This window comes from Trachemys scripta, chromosome 3 (assembly GCF_013100865.1).
Source record: "Trachemys scripta elegans isolate TJP31775 chromosome 3, CAS_Tse_1.0, whole genome shotgun sequence".
Classification (NCBI taxonomy): Eukaryota; Metazoa; Chordata; order Testudines; family Emydidae; genus Trachemys; species Trachemys scripta.
The window spans coordinates 22366118-22384873 of NC_048300.1; the positions used below are offsets into that span (position 1 = coordinate 22366118).

General features: G+C 41.9%; 2 long non-coding RNA genes across 2 annotated transcripts in view; both read right to left on the bottom strand.

Moving 5' to 3' along the window:
• The window catches only part of LOC117874307, a 440105-nt gene that overhangs the window by 210795 nt on the left and 210554 nt on the right, over window positions 1-18756 (bottom strand). The window lies entirely within an intron of this gene.
• Window positions 3227-6954, bottom strand: LOC117874308. The gene is made up of 3 exons (XR_004644942.1): window positions 6912-6954; window positions 5100-5225; window positions 3227-3503 (listed from the first exon to the last, which is right to left on the bottom strand). It is a non-coding gene; the product is annotated as an uncharacterized LOC117874308 (long non-coding RNA).

An 18756-nucleotide genomic window follows, 5' to 3' on the forward strand; every position in this document is an offset into this window, starting at 1 on the left:
CATTTAATTAATAAATAAATTAAAGTTGATGAGTCGTAATAAAGTAACAATCGGGTAGCTGGAGGTTTTGGTAGTACATGGTTTGAGGATATGTATACAAGAAACTTTACCATAGGGCCTTGATCATGCAATGACATCCATGCAGGTATCCTCCCTCAACCTTGGGGAGCTCCACCGACTTCACTAGAGTGCTACATGGGTGCAGTGGTTTGCCTGTGTAGATGACATTGCAGGGTATCTGAATCTAAATAGCCAAACTAATAAGACCCACACAACTTGTGCATTTGATTTTCCTTGTGCACTGACCCAGATAGGCTATACCCTGCAGTCTTTTCCCAGGCAATCTGGAAGGTTGGACCTCATCTGTACAACTTGCCAGCATAAAGTCATTGTGAAGTGATAGACATTGAAAAAAAAGTGAGGGTGAAGCCAAAAGAAGTTGAGCATGTGCTATTCTATAAACTATGGAAAACACAAACACACAAGCATGCCATGGTAGAAAACGATGCAGTGGTCATTTGAACAAATGTGAAGAGCAGTATACTGTAATGTTTTGCAATACTAAAAAAATTAACAGAGGAAACCCAGCCCAAAATGGCATATAGAAATTTTTGGAAGGAATGCTGCATTAACACACGGGCTGCCAATGGAACAAAGGGATGAGGTTAAACCCTTGCTGAAGACAAAAAAAATCAAGGACACTGCTCTATTTTCAGCCTGAATTTATTTCACTCCCTTTTCTACAACACCCACAGGCTGCCTTTTAACACCATTGTTGTTTTTGGTTTAGTTTGTTTATGCATAAGGCTATGAGTCTGTCATGGAGATCACAGATTCCGTGACTTTCCATGACCTCCGCAACTTCTGCAGTGGCTGGGGCTGGCTCAGGGGCTGCCCGAGCCAGGCAGCCCCTGGGCCAGCAACAACAGTTTGGGTGTGTGGGAGGGGGCTCCCAGCTAGGGGAAGAGGGTTGGGGAGTGCAAGAGGGCACTTACGTTGGGGTGGGGGGCTCCCTGGCTCCCACTGGCATGGCCCCCCTGCAGCTCCTAGGCGGTGGAGGGGCAGGGGGGGGGTCTCTGTGCTGCATGATGCCTGTGCTCACAGGCCCCGCCACCACAGCTCCCATTGGCTGTGGTTCCCGGCCAATGGGAGCTGCAGCAGCTACCGCTCCTGCCCTGGCCCCTGCCTCTGCTCCCTAGGAGCTTCAGGGACACGAAGCCAGGTAAGAAGCCCCTGCCAGCCATGCCAACCCTCCCCCCGCCTTCCCCAGTACCAGCACGGGCTGCACACTGTGGCCCAGCTGTCCTAGCCCCCAGTACCAGTGGGAGTCCCAGGCCACCTCCCCCAGCACCCATGGCCACCACCCCAAAACACAATCTTTGCACTCCTGATAGTAACACCAGTAAATCTAGCAGATTTCTGCAACTTTTTTCAACATGGAAATTTCACTCACTGTTTTGTTTTAATGTTGGTTGGTTGGTTGGTTGGGTTTTTGTTGTTGTTTTTTAATACTTACAGTAGAATAGATGCAAGAGAAACACTATCACTTTTTCTTGCTAACAGCCTGGTCTAGAAATCTGTGAAAAAGGTCTGTCAAGCAGCCAAAATGCTACCAACTGCCAAAAATTTAATAAGAAAATATTCCGGCACATAAACAGGGGTGTGATCTAGTGATGTGAGTATAAATTTGTGAGCCTAGGATTCCGAAGTCCTATTCCAAATTCTAACTTTCTCTGTGCTCTTGGATAAGTAACATAACCTTTCTGCTTCAGTTTACTCTTCAGTACTTGCATACCCAACAGGGCATCCATTAATTAAAATTTGCCAAAGACTTTGAAGAAAAAAATAGTTCTATAGATGTAATAAGTACAGCTGGATGGGAAATTATTTTTCCTGTGAAAAATGTTTATAAAACAAAAAAGTTTTCAGAGCTTGCCCTTTGTGTTCTTTGTGTCAGATTTGTGCAAATATTCACTTAATTCCTGTAGCAAACTGTGAACCCAAACAAGTCTACACAGAAGAGATGGCAGACTACAGCATCAGAAAGTACTGACTGTGATAGGGCTCTTAAAATTTTTTGCACTGAAGCCAGTCGTGTTCCATCTAGCTCCAGATTTCTGTGCAAGAATTAACTTCAGTGAGAGGCTGGCAAGCAGCTCAAAGCATTTAGGCCATCTTGGCATGACTCAGGATCCTCCCTTCTCCACAGGTCGCTGAACACAGAAATAAGTCCAGCTTCCTGTTTATTGGTTTAAATTAATTTGGGCGACACTGACAGCCAAGAAGGGAACTTATCTCCTTTGAGGTCAGAGAAGGATTGTGTCCTTGGGTCAAGGAGAGCACGGGGGGGGGGGAGGAGGAATCACACTAGCCCCCCCAAAATAAAATATTTTAAAAACATCAGGGGAACTGACCATGCAGCTAGCCCCAAAAGATCTGAAAAGGAGATGGGTGAGATGAAGCCACTTCCCTTTCCCCCAAAGATTCCTAGGCTATGCCTACACAGGGATAAAAAACCTGTGTCTGACCCAGGTCACCTGACTCAGGCTCACAGGGCTCGGGCTCCAGGGCTGAAAAATCACTGTGTAGATGCTCAGGTTTAGGCTGGAACCAGAGCTCTGGGACCCTACAAGGGTGGAAGCTCCAGACACACTGCTATTTTTTGGCCCACAGCCCGAGTCAGCTGACCGAGGCCAGCCAAGGGTCATTTATCCCTCTGTAGACATACCCCTAAAGCTTGGTTTGAGAAAGGAGGGCTGGGAAAGGACAGAGATAGAGTCCTTCTGTATGGAAGGATGCCAGGCCAGCCAACCCTTGAACCTCAGTGATGAAACCAGACTCATCTTCTTTCAGGTCTAAAGGAGTTTAACTGGTCCTATTTAGTCACTCTGACTTCTTGGGAGCTACAACAGACAATCTGAAATGTATATGTAACCCACACACCTTCTGGGTTTGGTGTTCTGACCCATCTAGTGGCACCGAGACTACTTAGAGAGAAATTAATGCGTCTGTTCTACAGCCTTAGCTAACAGCCATATAGTTCATGCATTTAGCTCCAGAGGTCCCACGTTTTGATCCTGTCCACTGACAACTGGGGTCTGTTAGCATTACACATGAATTAAAGTCAGAACATGATGCAGCTATTAAAAACAAAAAACATTTCCTATAGCCATGATTATAATGGATAAGGAAACAATAGTAGCATCTTTCCACCAAGAACCATGTTTATTATCTTTCTCCATAGAAAGGTGATAACACTTTTCCAATCATCAGACATGGATTAAAGGATGATTTTTGATCTCAGGAATACCGTTGAGTCAGAAGGGCACTAGAAACAGTACTGAGACATAGGACGATCAACACGTGGTAATGCCCCAATCTAGATTTTGAACATCCCAGAGTTTGGGGGTATTCAGATCTGGGATTTTTGTTTCAGCCTTTGTCTTCTATAAGCCAGTTTCTCTGAACCATGAAATAGACAACTCATGTGGGGATCAAAAATTCTGAAAAATATTTAAAGCAGAATGGGAAATAATTATGACATTAAATACCAATCCTGATATATTTCAAGCTTAAAATGAATTTTTAAAATACTCTCCAAAAACTGGATCCTGTCCAGAGAGAGACCTTTTCAGCCTCATACCCTCTTGGTCAAAGATTTTTCAGCATCTTGCTATTCCACAAGAATATGCAAAATGAGTCTCCTAAGTCCTGAAACTGTCATTTTTCCAATTGCCTATTTTGTTTAAAATCAGTTAACATAGCCCTTGTGTATGCTGATGTGTAAAACTTCTCTTCCAGTCTCAGATGTCAAACATGCTAATACACACACAGATATAGTCTCATTGACTTCAATGGGATTACCCATATGCATAAAGTTAAATATGTGCATAACTCTTTTGCAGAATTGAGGCCTAAGTATACAATCCTGCAAGTTTTACTCCTTACCCATGCAATTAGCCTGTACTGAAGACAAAGGCTTGAAGATTACTTGCCCAAGTAAAAATTACAGGATCAGTCCCTAAACTTCCTGCAACCCAGGAGATCTTGACTATACTGGGGAATAAAATAAGGAAGCTATAATAAAAAAATAGTCGTCTACAGAGATTGTGGGATACTGAAATCAATTTTGTTTAAAAACACTCAGAACAAATAAATGGGGATGAGACCTTCTGGCAAACAATTGAAAAAAGAGCACGTGAACACAAAGAACAATTTAAATTTAATGTGTGTGTTTCATTTTTAACTGATTTTTGCCCAATTTGTTATAAATTTTTATTGCTGAATTTTTAAATTGTGAGAGTGTTTGTGAAAGGTGCTTCAGTCAGAGGAAGCAGCAATGCAACTTCTGTATGCAGCCCTGCCAATGTGCTTCTACCTAGATAGAAAAAGACATTTTTTAAAGTGATAAGGCCTCTGTGTCCACTTAGGGGTGATCCAGGGCCACTGGAATCAATGGGAGTCTTTGCACTGATTTCAGTGAGTATTGCATCAGGGTCTTCGTCTTTCATATCTGCTGAGACTGTAAACTCAATTCAAACTATGGCTGTGATTTTGTAAGGTGGTTCTCTGTCCCAGGAACAGGACTGAGCCTACTAAACTCATTTCAAATAAATACTGAAGAGTCGTCAGATTATAACTAAATTACAACCGACCTCGGTTTCATTATCAAAGGCAATGCTAAAAACCTCAGATATTTTGTAATTTGTACTTGGGGTTCTGATAAATGCCACATGATCATTAATGATGGTCCCGTGATTAAGGATCTAACATGGAAGTCAGGAGACCTCAGTTCAATTCTCAGCTCTGTCACAGACTTCCTACGTGACCTTGGGTGAGTCACTTAGTTGCTTGGTGCCTCAGTTGCTAATCTGTATAATCGCACTTCCCTGCGTCACAAGGGAATTGTGAGGAGAAACACATTAAAGACTGTGTGGTGCTCAGATATTATGGTAATGGTACCATACAAGTACTTAGCTAGACAGAATTATATTGTTTAAAATCTTATTTTGACAACTGCTATTCCCACTTTGCTAGGCTTTTTTGCACAGTTACTGATCTTATTGCAGAACATGGAACAACACTTAATCCATACCCACCGGCACAAATGATGGAAGGTTTATGGGAATGAAGACAGTTGATCCCTGACTGCCAGTTTGGGATCTGAGCCTCCTCAGTGGGAATTTTGCCATTATTGTCAATGGGACCAGGAGAAGTGCATGAAGCTAATTTTGGGGACAAAGAGGTATAGTTGTTGAATTATGTTTTCTGTGTCCCGCAAAGTACACTGGTGTTTCCTAAGTCACTGAATTCCACTGCTACCCTATATTCATACAAGGCTCCATTAGACAGAGTTCTGTAGTCTGACTAAACCAGAGGTGGGCAAACTACGGCCTGCAGACCACATCCGGCCCCTGGGACCGCCCTGCCCGGCCCCCAAGCTTCTGGCCTGGGAGGCTAGCCCCTGGCCCCTCCCCTGCTGTTCTCCCTTGCCCACAGCCTCAGCTTGCTCGCTCCGCCGTCGGCGCAATGCTCTGGGTGGCGGGGCTGTGAGCTCCTGGGGCAGCGCAGCTGCAGAGCCCGGCCTGACCCAGTCTCTGTGCTGCATGGTGGGGGCAGCAGTGTGGCCCGGCTCCAGCCAGCTGCGCCGCCAGCCACCGGTGCTCCAGGCAGCGTGGTAAGAGGGCAGGGAGCAGGGGGCGTTGGATAGAGGGCAGGGGAGTTCGGGTCAGGGCGGTCGGGGAGAGGACCGGCGGGCAGGGGTGTGGATAGGGGTCAGGGTGGTCGGGGAGAGGACCGGCGGTTGAATGGGGGCAGGGGTCCCAGAGGGGCAGTCAGGAAGGAGGGAGTTGGATGGGGAGGCAGGGGGCAGTCAGGGGAGTCAGGGGCAGGGGTTCCAGGGGCAGTCAGGGGACAGGGAGAAGGGGTGGTTGGATGGAGCAGGGGTCTCAGGGGGGCCATCAAGAATGAGAGGAGGAGTTGGATGGGGTGGTGGGGGTCCTGGTGCGATCAGGGGACAGGGAATGGGGGTTTGTGGATGGGGCAGGAGTTCCAGGGGGGCCGTCAGGGAACAGGGGGGGTTGGATGGGGCAGGGGCCCAGGGTGGGGTGGGGGGCAGATAGGAGGTCAGGGCCAGGCCACGACCCCCTCCCCTAACCGGCCCTCCATACAATTTATGAAACCCGATGTGGCCCTCAAGCCAAAAAGTTTGCACCTCCCCCCCCCGGACTAACCCACAAGAAATGCCAATTTACATACACAGGGGTCTTCCTTGAGACAATGGATTACATAATCTCTTTGTTTTTGGGTGGGTTAAGAGATCTTTCTTAAGCATGCTGAGAGGCCCATATTTGTCCCTTAGCAGCCTGGCCATCAGCTTGCATTCCTGAGCTCCAAGTGTCACATCAAACTAGGTTCCCCATGACAGCCAACCCTCTTTTTCCAGCCCTACTCATCATGCTACAAGGATTTCTCAACATAAGCTAATGCAGGAACACGTTGGGGTTCAAATTACTGTGGATGCACTATCCCCACCATGCAGCTGTTGTTTGTCCCCCATCAATCTTAAGACCCCATTGGAATTGGATGGCCACACACAATGTCTCCTCTGCAGGGAGGCATACTCTGCCCTCCTGGCCCAGAAAACAATTAAACAGAAATGTCAGGGACCTTGACATTTTCACTTAACTTCAGTGCTCTTGCATCATTTTAAGTGTGAGGGAATAATTTAGCACAGTGAGTATATTTTTCTTGATTATTTTAAAAGCAAAAAGGCATTATTCAGAGGTTTAGTATCAACTTGGAATGACTTCCTTCTATAGTAGTGAGCTGAATGTGGGCCCTCCCCTGACCAGCCAACTTTGGTTCGTGCTCTAGATACCCCCATCATATAGCAGCCTGCCTCTCCTCACCTTAATGCATAAATCACAGCATCTGACATGTGATGACATTCACCAGAGAGATTTGAATTAAGGATATAAATTGCAGCACCCTATGAAGTAATCAAAAAGGTCAAAAACAAACTAGCAAAAGCAGGCCTAATCCTGGAGACCTTTACACAGGACTGAAAGATCAGGCCCATAAAACTCAAGTGAAAAAAGAAATGTTTTGCAGGTGCAAGCTGCATACACACACACTTGACTGGTAGGGTGACCAAATGTCCTGATTGTATAGTGACAGTTCTGATATTTAGGGCTTTTTCTTATATAAAGGCTTATTACCCACCACCCCCTGTCCTGATTTTTCATGCTTGCTATCTGGTCACCCTATTTACAGGGGAAAATCAAAATTGTTAACATTACCTTAACAATTTGCATCTTAGCCATTAATTTGAAAGATCTCTTCAAAGCAGTTGTTTCAAAGTCTAAAAAATAATTAATTAATTATTATTAATAAAAATAATAATAATAATAATAAACCACAATGAAGAACAAATATTTTTCTTGATTCTCTTAATTCTGGAACATCTCATAGTAAGAACAACCAAAGGATACTCTTCCCCTTAGTGGAGTCCTGAACTTGCCCAGGATGACACAACACATCAGGGACAAGGACACTTGGGCAACTGCAGGACAGTAACCAATTAAGGGAATACATTAGTTTAAGTAAATGGTTAGTTTGCCAAGAAACATTTTTTTCTTTTTCCCCTAAATATGATGAAATATAAATTATTTAAAAATTAAAGGCATTTAGAATAATGACCCTTCAAATGCAAAATATTTATTTCTCCTTCATCATCCATAGTTTATTGCACTGATTTTTTTTTCCTCTGCAGTTTACTTAGTATTAGACTTGCACTCATCTCATCAATAAGAAATGAATTTTGGTAACTTTCAAAACCGCTATATTATTTTTTTCCTTTTATTTGCAGTGAATTTTTCTTCTCTCAGTGGTATTACTTCAATAAGTCAGTCATTATTTCTTTATGTTTTCACTCCTTTCTTTAGTATTTCATTTCCCTTTACAGCACATCTCGTGATCACAAAGAAAACAGACAGTTATTTCTTTTAACAGTTGAAATTGCTGCAAGTGATTTAACTGTCATTTAATTTGATTCCTCTCTTCTGTCTGTGGAGAAATATGTTTAATGTACTGGAAATTATGTTAATAAGAAAAAGCATTATCTCATTTAATGAAATAAATATACAAATATTTCAAAATAAAATAAAGAGGCAATCTTCACTGAGAAAAATGTCTCTTATGGTTTGCATAAAATAAACAAATGAGAAAAATTAATGAATACATTGAAATATACTGACAAAAAATATGCCTACGCTCAAAAGAAGAAAAAAAAAAGAAAGGTGACTGAATTGATATCACCTAATCAAATGCTTTTAGAACAAATACAGAAACAAACAAATTATCAGGGCACAAATTATTACATGTATCTTTCATATTACCTTAAGCTAAACTTTTTATTCCTCTTTAAAAAAGCATATCACATTGTCCTGGATTTTTTGTGGTATTTTCTTTAACTTATGTTGTAATAACATTTATTGTTTAATGACTGTGATAGCTTCATCCTTCAATTATCTATGAGCCTTTGCCACAAAACGAATTTAATTTATGGTGAAGAACTTTGAACTTCTTTGATTTAGTTAATCATAGCAGTCAATAACTCTTTTTCTAAGCTTTTACATTATGAAATATGTAACCAGCAAGCACTAAGGTTAAACAAATATTGTTAGTGGTGAGAGCAAAACTTGCAGCAATTATGTAATAAAAGCATGACCACTGCAACAGAAACACATAATTAGCAATTTAATTACAGACATCAAAACAAACTAAAGATGTCAATAAAAAGAATCTTGTGTAACAAACTGCTTCCATTTCCCTGTTCTGCAATTCTAGATCTTAATGTACTTCTTTATGTTTTAATGTATTTCAGAAATAAACAGTGCATAATAAAAAAGCAGATTCCAAATGTCATCTGACAGGATGTCATTGTGCCAGGTTTTTTTATTAACTACTGTATTTATTTTCTAACTCATACCAATCAGGTTCCTAATTCTCTAAAACACAAAATATTTCTTGCAACAGAATCAAGAAAAATATCCATTTAAAAATGAGTGATATCAGTAGGTATGTGGAGTTTCAAATTCGTTTTACTAGTTTCAATAGCATGTTTCACACACCTTCCTTAGTCATCATTTTTTCAAATACACTGTTTTTCCCCCCCTTCAGAACTATTTTTATTGTTTATTATAACTCTGGTAGGATCACTTTTGTTACTTGGAATGATAACAGAGGAAATGAAATGACAAAGATATTAATTTACTATCTTATTGAAATATTTGGTCTTCTTTTTCCCCTAACCATCTTTGTGTTTATATTTGTGCTGTTAAAGTTGAGTTGCACTCATGAAGCATAATAAATGAGTCATGTTAATATGAATAGTTCATCTCTGACCTTTTTTACTTAAAACTCTATGTGTGAAATCCTGACTCCATTTAATTCAATGGCAAAATTCCTGTGTTTACAGAGACACATACTTACTGTTCTTCTCTTTAGACTGTTTAAGGTATCCCCTTACCTCCTAAAATATCATGGGCATTTAAGAAGTAGGAGAAAACAGGCACAGCTAGATGTGACAGTATTGAAAGAAGACTTCCATCTTGTGACATAAACTGATGTATCTTGGCTGGGAGTTCAACAGCCACTTTTCACCAGTACATTACATACAAGCCATGCTTCCTAAAAAATTTAAACTAGTATCCCCTTAAAACAGCAAGTAATCTACTTAAAAATAAACTTAGAGCCACTAAAAACACAATAGTGTCTTCTAATTATACCAGGATTTTTTATGGATCTACTTTATTTTTGTGTTTACATTTTAGTTCTGCATACAATATTTTTTATAGCCTTTGCTATTGGGACTTACACAGATAGTCAGAACAGGCTATAATATGTGTTCAAGCCTTATGATGGAAGTCTTTATATTATTAACTCCAACCTTTGGAGGGTTTCTGGAAAGAAACCTTTGTAATGCTTTTACATCTAGAATGCGGAAAATTCCGCAGTACAGAGAAACTGGGAAATTACTGTGGAGCAGTGGAATGCTTTGTGGGCTGTTAATGTGCTTATGAACTCCAAAACCATGATTTCAAACAAATGAGCTGATAGAGAGTATGAGGTTTAGTTATAAAGCCTCCCCACTTCAGTAACGTGAACATGGTTAATTGACAGGAAGAGCTGAGCATCAGTACCTTCTAAGCGTCTGCAATTCATGTTAAGTGCTGCCATGTTCAGCAGCAGGCCCTGATTTTGCACTGCTAAGTTTCTATACTTCAGTAGTACAAGGGCTGGATCTGTTGTCAAAAGGCTTGGGGTGGGTCTGCCTTGGAAAGTCTTGTAGTTTCATTGTGCTAACATAATAGGATGCTTAATCTATTGCATCTCCCAAGAAAAAAAGAGGCATTGGATTCTCACCAATGGAGTTTCACCCCAACTCCAGCCCCTTTGCTCCAGGTACAAGGACCAGAACAATATAAAGGAGATTTTGAAAGCCCTGGATCCAGCTGGGGGATAAGTCCTCCAGCACAGGAACTGCTGAAGACAGCCACAGGCTACCTTAGGAGGACTCCCTCGCAAGCCATTGCTCATGGGGTGCACTGGGAGAAGGAGGGATCATGTATGGGAAAGGTACACAGCATGACAGAGATTCTGGGTAGTTCTGTGGCCTCATAGGGCAGCCCAGGGACAGACTGCTTTAATACAGGCAGCCTCTCAGGTCTGTCTAAGTTATGATGGAGGCTGCTCCAGTCCCGAAAGCTGCCCAAGATCAGGAGGGCACAGAAGTGATTTAAAGAGACACAACACAGAATCTTACTCATTGCACTGCTTCAGGGAGCTGTATGTCTAGTTGCTGGAGCAAAAGAATAAAAGTGCTAAGATTCTTAGTTTCAGTGTTATTTGATTGACTGTCATCTTGAGCAAGTCACTGATCTCTTTGCCAAACTATGCAAAATGTACAGTAACATTAAAAAACAAGATGCTGCACCTGTGGTAAGCAGAGCTGGTCAAAATTTTTCATTCTAAAAATTCTGGATGAAAAATGGCCTTTTTATGAAAATGTAAATTTTCATGGAAAATTTTCCTATATTTTAATGAAAAAACAAAATCCAAAATGACTTTTTCCCCTTTTTTCAAAACCAAAAAAAACTGTTTTTTTCTTTAGTTTTCCAGTTATGGTTCCATCATTTCTTAGACTTCCTTTTCTCCCGCACCCCTTTCCTTTTCAGTGGGAAATGGGGAAAAACCACAACTGAACATAAAATTTTTATTTGGTTTTCCATTAGTTTGGGAATTTTTTCCCATCAGAAATGTTCAAAATGTTTCACAAATAAATTCAATAAAATGAACATTTTGAGTTAAACGCACCATTTCTGACCATCTTAAGTATTACTCCTTTCTGGGGTAAAAAGTAAAAAGGATAACTTTGGCAGAATCCACAAAAGAATTTGTGCCTTAAACCTCAAAAGGAATCTGAAAATAAAATCCTCCGCCACCCACACCACAGATTAGCAACAGAGGCATTCTGTGATTGCCACTGGCTCCATAAACCTGAAGTAGTATCCACAAGTATGTGCATGCATTCCTTCATAAGGAGCAATGGATAGTGGATCTTCATATCTGGAACTCCACCCCCACTAATCTTCTCTACCCCCTGATACTCCCTGGAGTATGATGTTCCCATGCAAAGCAGGTGCCTCCATGAGTTCCCCAAAAAATTGCACACTTCCTGAACACAACAAAACAGAACCAGTTCCACTGTGGGAAGACATTTGAAACTACAGAGGGACAATCAGGTTTTGTCAATAAGCAAACTAAACAGTAATTTGCTATTTAATATCTAGATAGTCTGAGAAACAGTATAAGAAATTTTTCTTGAGTTCTGTTGGCAACAAAAAACCCTGAGTGCAAACCTTTAATGCTTTGAGCTTCCTGCCAGACCCAAGATGAAAATGCTGATTTGTATTGCTGCATGTGTAATTACAGTTACTTTGTAGGCTCTGCTTCAGACTTTATTGCTCCTTGTGCTAGGATACACCACCACAACACCGTCTGCGACACCACTGTGCTGTACAGTAACTGAAAACTAAAAGTAAAAAGCTAATGGTATCTTATATACTTCTGAAGCTTCTCCTGCCTCTTTTATGTAATTCTTTTAGCTTTTTATCACAGCCTTTTAAAATTTATTGGAATTTATTTGATTTTCAACATTTTTTCTCTCAGTTCCGCTAATAAAAAGAAATTAATCTGTGTGCCTTTGAAGACATCTCTCTGTTTTCCCACACTACAACAGGCTGTCCTCTCTCAATTATGGGCCCAATTCTCAAGGCTCTCTGTCTCAGTTACATACCCAATTACTGAATCTGAGAAAACAAGTGAGGGTTTCAGGGCTTAACACTGTTAAGTGCCAATTTGACACAAATATGGAATTTGGACGCCTTAAAATTGGGAAATTGTGCCTTTTGTTTCCCCCATGTCAATATCTGCAATTTTTTTTTAAATAGTATGTATTATTACAGATGATGTCCTAGCTATGCAATATACAGTAGTATATTATGAGAAATGCCAATTTAGAAGCCTGTAACAGAAAAATAAAATAGGAAACTCAAAAAAGGACTGTGTTAAGATCATGTGGTAAACAAGACTGTGTGAGACCAAAAATGAATTAAAAATGAATTAATCAAAATGGACGTGTCTGAAATTAGCCGTATTGGTGGATAAAATAATGAGAGTATGGGCTATTTCATGATCACTCCCTTTTGGGGTTCTTTAACAAAAAGACGTTGTGGGAAAAATACAGATTAACAGATGGAGGCTGCCATGACATTGGCTGATTGAAAGACAAAAGAAGGGGAAGTAGTGAGTTTCACCATCATGCCTGCCACTCCCACCATCTCCTAGGACCCCCCAACTGTCTTGCCCTAAACAATCCAATGGTGGTACAAGTTTGTCAAGTCTCAGAGTGGCTGAAAAGACAGTGTGCCATGCCTGTTTCTCTCCAGCAGAGAGATTGCAGGTGAAAGTCAGCTGCTTTTCTTTTCTTTTCTTTTGTGTGTATTTGCCTTGTTTTGTCTTTCAGTAACCAGGATCAGACTTTAACGGCAACAATGACAGCTCCAGCCCATCTTAACTAACTTTTCTCTTTTCCCCAGGGGTGAAAGTAGAAATAGGGACTTACCGGTACGGGGCTGGGTTGGGGCCGGCTCTGGTCCCCAGAAGGGGCAGGGCCTCAGGCGGAAGAGGCGGGGATGGGGGGGTCAGAGCCAGCCCCAGCCTGCCCTGTACCGGTAAGTGCCCTCCCCCTCCCCCGCTGGGGTAGCAGCAGCAGCTGGGGGCTCCAGCAGCAGTTTAAAGGGCCCAGGGCTCAGCCGCCGCTACCGCCCTGGGCCCTTTAAACCGTTGCCGGAGCCCCCGGCTGCCGTTGCTACCCCAGGGCTCCGGCAGCAGGGCTCTGGGGGCTATTTAAAGGGCCCAGGACTCCCCTGCTTCTAGCACCCTGGCTCTTTAAATAGCCCCCAGAGCCCTGGAGTAGCGGTGGTGGGGCTTTGGGGGCTATTTAAAGGGCCCAGGGTAGTAGAGGCAGCAGGAGCCCTGGCACTTTAAATAGCCCCCGGAGCCCCGCTGCCACTACCCCAGGGCTCCAGTAGTGGGGTTCCAGCGGCAATTTTAAGGGCCTGGGACTCCAGCCACTGCTGGGAGCCCCAGGCCTTTTAAATTGCCGTCCGGGGAAGCCAGGCCGCCCTGGTTTGGCACACCAGCTCTTGCCGGTACACTGTACTGGGGCGTACCGGCATACTTTCACCTCTGCTCTTCCCCAAAAAGGGCAATTATTACCATCTTTGATACCAACTAAAAGACTGTCAAACAAAGGGGGGAGCGGGGTGGTTCCTTCTAAAAACTCTCTCCAGTTAAAGGGAAAGGGAACAAGGGATGTGGTTAAAATAAAAGCCTTATGTAATACACCTCTACCCTGATATAACGCTGTCCTTGGGAGCCAAAAAATCTTACCGCGTTATAGGTGAAACCGTGTTATATCGAACTTGCTTTGATCCTCCAGAGCACGCAGCCCGGCCCCCCTGGAGCACTGCTTTACCGCGTTATATCCGAATTTGTGTTATATCGGGTCACGTTATATCGGGGTAGAGGTGTACTTTACATTTTAAAGGCTTTAGCCGTTTTGCCTTCTTTTCAGTATCTGTAATAAAAGGTTAAAAGGATGTTCAGTGGTGTGTTTGCCATGGTATTAAACAGGCTGAGGTCTCTGTGTACCAAACTGCAAGCCTTGTTTAAAACTGTTTAATGTTGGACAGTGACTGGGGTATGTTAAGACCTTTGGCTCATATAGCCCATCTAAATTAATACAAGTTACTTCAAAAATACAGTTAAACATTTTTCAAACTTCAAGGAATGTTTAATTTGGTTCCAGTTCAATTTCTGAGGAAGGTTTATGCCAATTCTTCCTTTAGCATTACTTTTTTTCTGTTTAAATAACCACACCGCACTTTTAAGTGCGGGGCATTTCTCTGGCTTGCCGGGGGAGAGGCAATGGTGCTTTTCAGGTGGGGGGGGGAAAGAGAGTTCAGAAGCTGCTGCAAAAAGGGGGAATGGGTCAGTGTGACGACGCTAACTCATCCCTTGGGACTGGAAAGGCAGAAAGGTTGAAAAGGGGCAAGCCTGGGTGGGAGAAGCCCTTAACATCAAACAAGTGGAGCAGCACCCACCCTCCCTCTCCTTAAGGTGGCAAAAATACTAGGTTTGGTCAGGACCTGCTGTGGGCATCATGTTAGCTGCCCCTTTTTAGGGGGGCTGGAAAGGACTTTTTCCCTCACCACCAGATTGGCGTAGGTTGAGTGGGGGATTTTGCCTTCCCCACAGTGGCTTTGGGTGGACTTTATTCATGTGAGGCATGAAAGTTAGGCTATTATGCCACAACGCATTATATAAATGTGGGGCGGATGTCCAGTGCAGGTACTCGATAGAGAAAGTATACAGTGACCGGATAAATGTCTTAGTAAAGGACTTAAAAAGGAGGTGCTGGTTAAAAGAACGGAATGGAGGGGACAGGTTCGGGCCTCCTATGAATGGTATGGCGGGGAGCCAATCCCTCTTTCTTATAGCCCACCTTAACACTTGTATGAGGTGGGTGGGGGGGATGTTAAGATCCCAGCAATAGGTTGGCTGGGGGATCTGGATCGAAAAGGAGTGTCTGGCAGAAGCCCACACAGGTAGTTATTGAATGAACATGGGGTTATCTGCACCGTACACTTTTATCTGCCAGGTAGTCCCAGACATCTAATAATAAAGTTGCGGCCTGATTAAAACCCTATCAAGTGGCTCCTGTTCTTCTTTCTATATAGCCAGAGGAGGATTGGTCCACTGTGAGATGACAAGACTAGGACATGAGATGCTTCATCCAATCAAAATGCAATTTACTGCAGTAGTTTATTGGCATATTGCATTTCTATTTCATATTTCACGGAGGTGTCAACCTAACTGAGAAATCTGATCTTCTACGTAACATCATAGAATCATAGAATATCAGGGTTGAAAGGGACCTCAGGAGGTCATCTAGTCCAACCCCCTGCTCAAAGCAGGACCAGTCTCCAACTAAATCATCGCAGCCAGGGCTTTCTCAAGCCTGACCTTCAAAACCTCTAAGGAAGGAGATTCCACCACCTCCCTAGGTAACCCATTCCAGTGCTTCACCACCCTCCTAGTGAATAAATTTTTTCCCTAATATCCAACCTAAACCTCCCCCACTGCAACTTGAGGCCATTACTCCTTGTTCTGTCATCAGGCACCACTGAGAACAGTCTAGATCCATCCTCTTTGGAACCCCCTTTCATGTAGTTGAAAGCAGCTATCAAATCCCCCCTCATTCTTCTCTTCTGCAGACTAAACAATCCCAGTTCCCTCAGCCTCTCCTCATAAGTCATGTGCTTCAGCCCCCTAATCATTTTTGTTGCCCTCCACTGGACTCTTTCCAATTTTTCCACATCCTTCTTGTAGTGTGGGGCCCAAAACTGGACACAGTACTCCAGATGAAGCCTCACCAATGTTGAATAAAAGGGAACAATCATGTTCCTCGATCTGCTGGCAATGCCCCTACTTATGCAGCTGAAAATGCCGTTAGACTTCTTGGTAACAAGGGCACACTGTCGACTCATATCCAGCTTCTCATCCACTGTAACCCCGAGATCCTTTTCTGCAGAACTGCGGCCCAGCCATTCAGTCCCTAGTCTGTAGCAGTGCATGGGATTCTTCCGTCCTAAGTGCAGGACTCTGCACTTGTCCTTGTTGAACCCCATCAGATTTCTTTTGGCCCAATTTGTCTAGGTCCCTCTGTATCCTATCCCTAACCTCCAGCGTATCTACCACTCTTCCCAGTTTAGTGTCACAGGCTTGAAGTATTTTTTATTGGTCTCTCGTATTAAACTTTTAACTTTTGGCATATTCATCTAGTTTAATTGTCATTTTAAGTGAAATAAATGTTTGATTTCCTGGGATGATTCCAGCAAAGCTGTAGCTCCCTGGAAAAAAAAATTGAGCGGGCCCCCTATTAAAAGGGCCCAAGACGGAATGGGTGCCCTTCTTCCCTGCATCGGTCCCAAAATGCTGTGCTTTAATAGCTGTGATTGAAGCAGGAGGCAATAAGGAATGTATCAACAAAAGGATGCATTTCTGGAAAGAGTTTGGGCATCAGTGGATGGAGTTTCCTGTTATACAGAGAATAGAATCTTTGGTGCTTCCTAGCCAAGCCTAGTGAGGCAGGGGATACAGCCTAATTCTTGAGATAGCTGGAGTCATCACTGCCACCAAACTCAGTGAGAACAGAACTGGTTGCGCAACAGTCCATGTGGCAATGGAGCATTAACAGTAAAGGTTGCACTGTTCCTGGTGGCAGTAGGGCTACAATGAACTGGAAGCCCGCAATGACTACAGATATGTTAGCACACTTTTAACGTGACAGATTAACTTATTTTGTGGGATATGATGCATGTAAATCTATTTTGAAATTTTCTTTTACTTGAATATTATTTACAGCCATAAATTAAATGTATCATACAACCTTTCTTCTAAAACAGGGTTCATCATTTTCAAAATAAAAGCTACTATGTAGGGCCAGATCCTCAGATGATGTAAATGGGCACTAATCCATAGACCTCAATGGAGTTGCCTTTATTTACATTAGGGAAAGGATCTTGTCCTGTACATTTAATGCTGATTTATTTCCATTCCAACTTAGTAACTGAAGAAAGAGGTTTCAGTAAACTACTACTACCACATTTATACTTGTCATCTGGGATTAGCTAATCCCAGTTCAGCACTGTACTTAATGTATAACTCCATGTCAACAGTATCAGCCAAAAAATGTACACCTCACTTACTCTAGCAGTTTCATGAGTTAAGCATTTTTGGTCCCTAAAATGAACATGATTCTACAAGGATTTTAATACATTTAAATGTAATGACATAAGAATGTTACATAACTACTCTCCTACAGGAGTTTATACAGTACAACATATAATGAAGCTGGAATATAAATGATGCATATACCTGCAAGGGAAAAATGGCTTTCTTTTTAATTGAATGGAATCTCTGTAAATAACGATATAGTGGAGTGTATTCAAAGGATTCAAAATGTTTGAAGAAACAGATTCGTTCACATTCTTCTGAATAATTAAATATACAGTGCAGAGACAGTACAAATATTTCAGAATATACTTCCTACTTTCTAAGAAATATATTTAATGAAAATGAACAAAGACTCTATAATAAAAAAATCTTTAAAGATGTTATGCAACTTTCTTGCTGTCTTTTTTAAAATGCAAAAGTTAAACACATATTATATATACTACAAAGGTTTGAAATTTTGGGGCCAGATTCTCAAGCCCATTCAACAGAGCGATGGCAATTTACATCATCTGAGAATCCAACTCAGTAGATTCAAACCTAAACATGTATGAGCTTTTATGAGTGGAGGAACGTATAATTATTACAATTCAATTATTCTTAGCATCCACATAGCTTCTCAAAATACGGTCATTCACATCTTGTTTGTTTGTTTATGTTTTGGGGGTTTCTTTTGGTTTTGTAGTTGTTGTTTTTATTGCTGGGAAGAATAATTTTTTTGGAGAGGGGAAAAAGAATAAAGAAGAGAAGAACAAAAGAGTACCTGTAACAGAAAATCAGTTGCAAAATGGGCTTTGAATATTGAATCATATCACTGAAAAATGGTCCATTTGTGTATATTTAGATGATTGATAAATACACCTTTTTTTCTTACATCCATACCAATATTTCTCTAAAACAATGTGTGTTTCAAAGGTACAGTTGTGTTCCCTCTCTCTCTCTCTCTCTCTCTCACACACACACACACAAAATACATATTTCTACATATAATGAAAATCCAACATTAATTATGCTCAACTTTTTGTAATATAGCCAGAATTAAATCCTAATATTTCAGTGCAGTTCTTACATATTATAAGCCAGGACTTTGAAAATAGGCTCTGCAGAAGACATTAAAGTCCAGATGTAATACAAATTGAACTATTTCAAAGTATCATTAAGGTATAACTCAAGACATGTGGCAGGGCCCGCTCGCTCCTGCCTTTGCTCAAGTCCACAAAAAGAGATCTTTTTGCGGGTAAAACTCCATGTAGTTTATTTACACTATTAGTTTCCATTACCCTTATTCAGTCCTCAAGCCTACAGTCCTAGGGAGCCCTCAGCTCCTGAGGC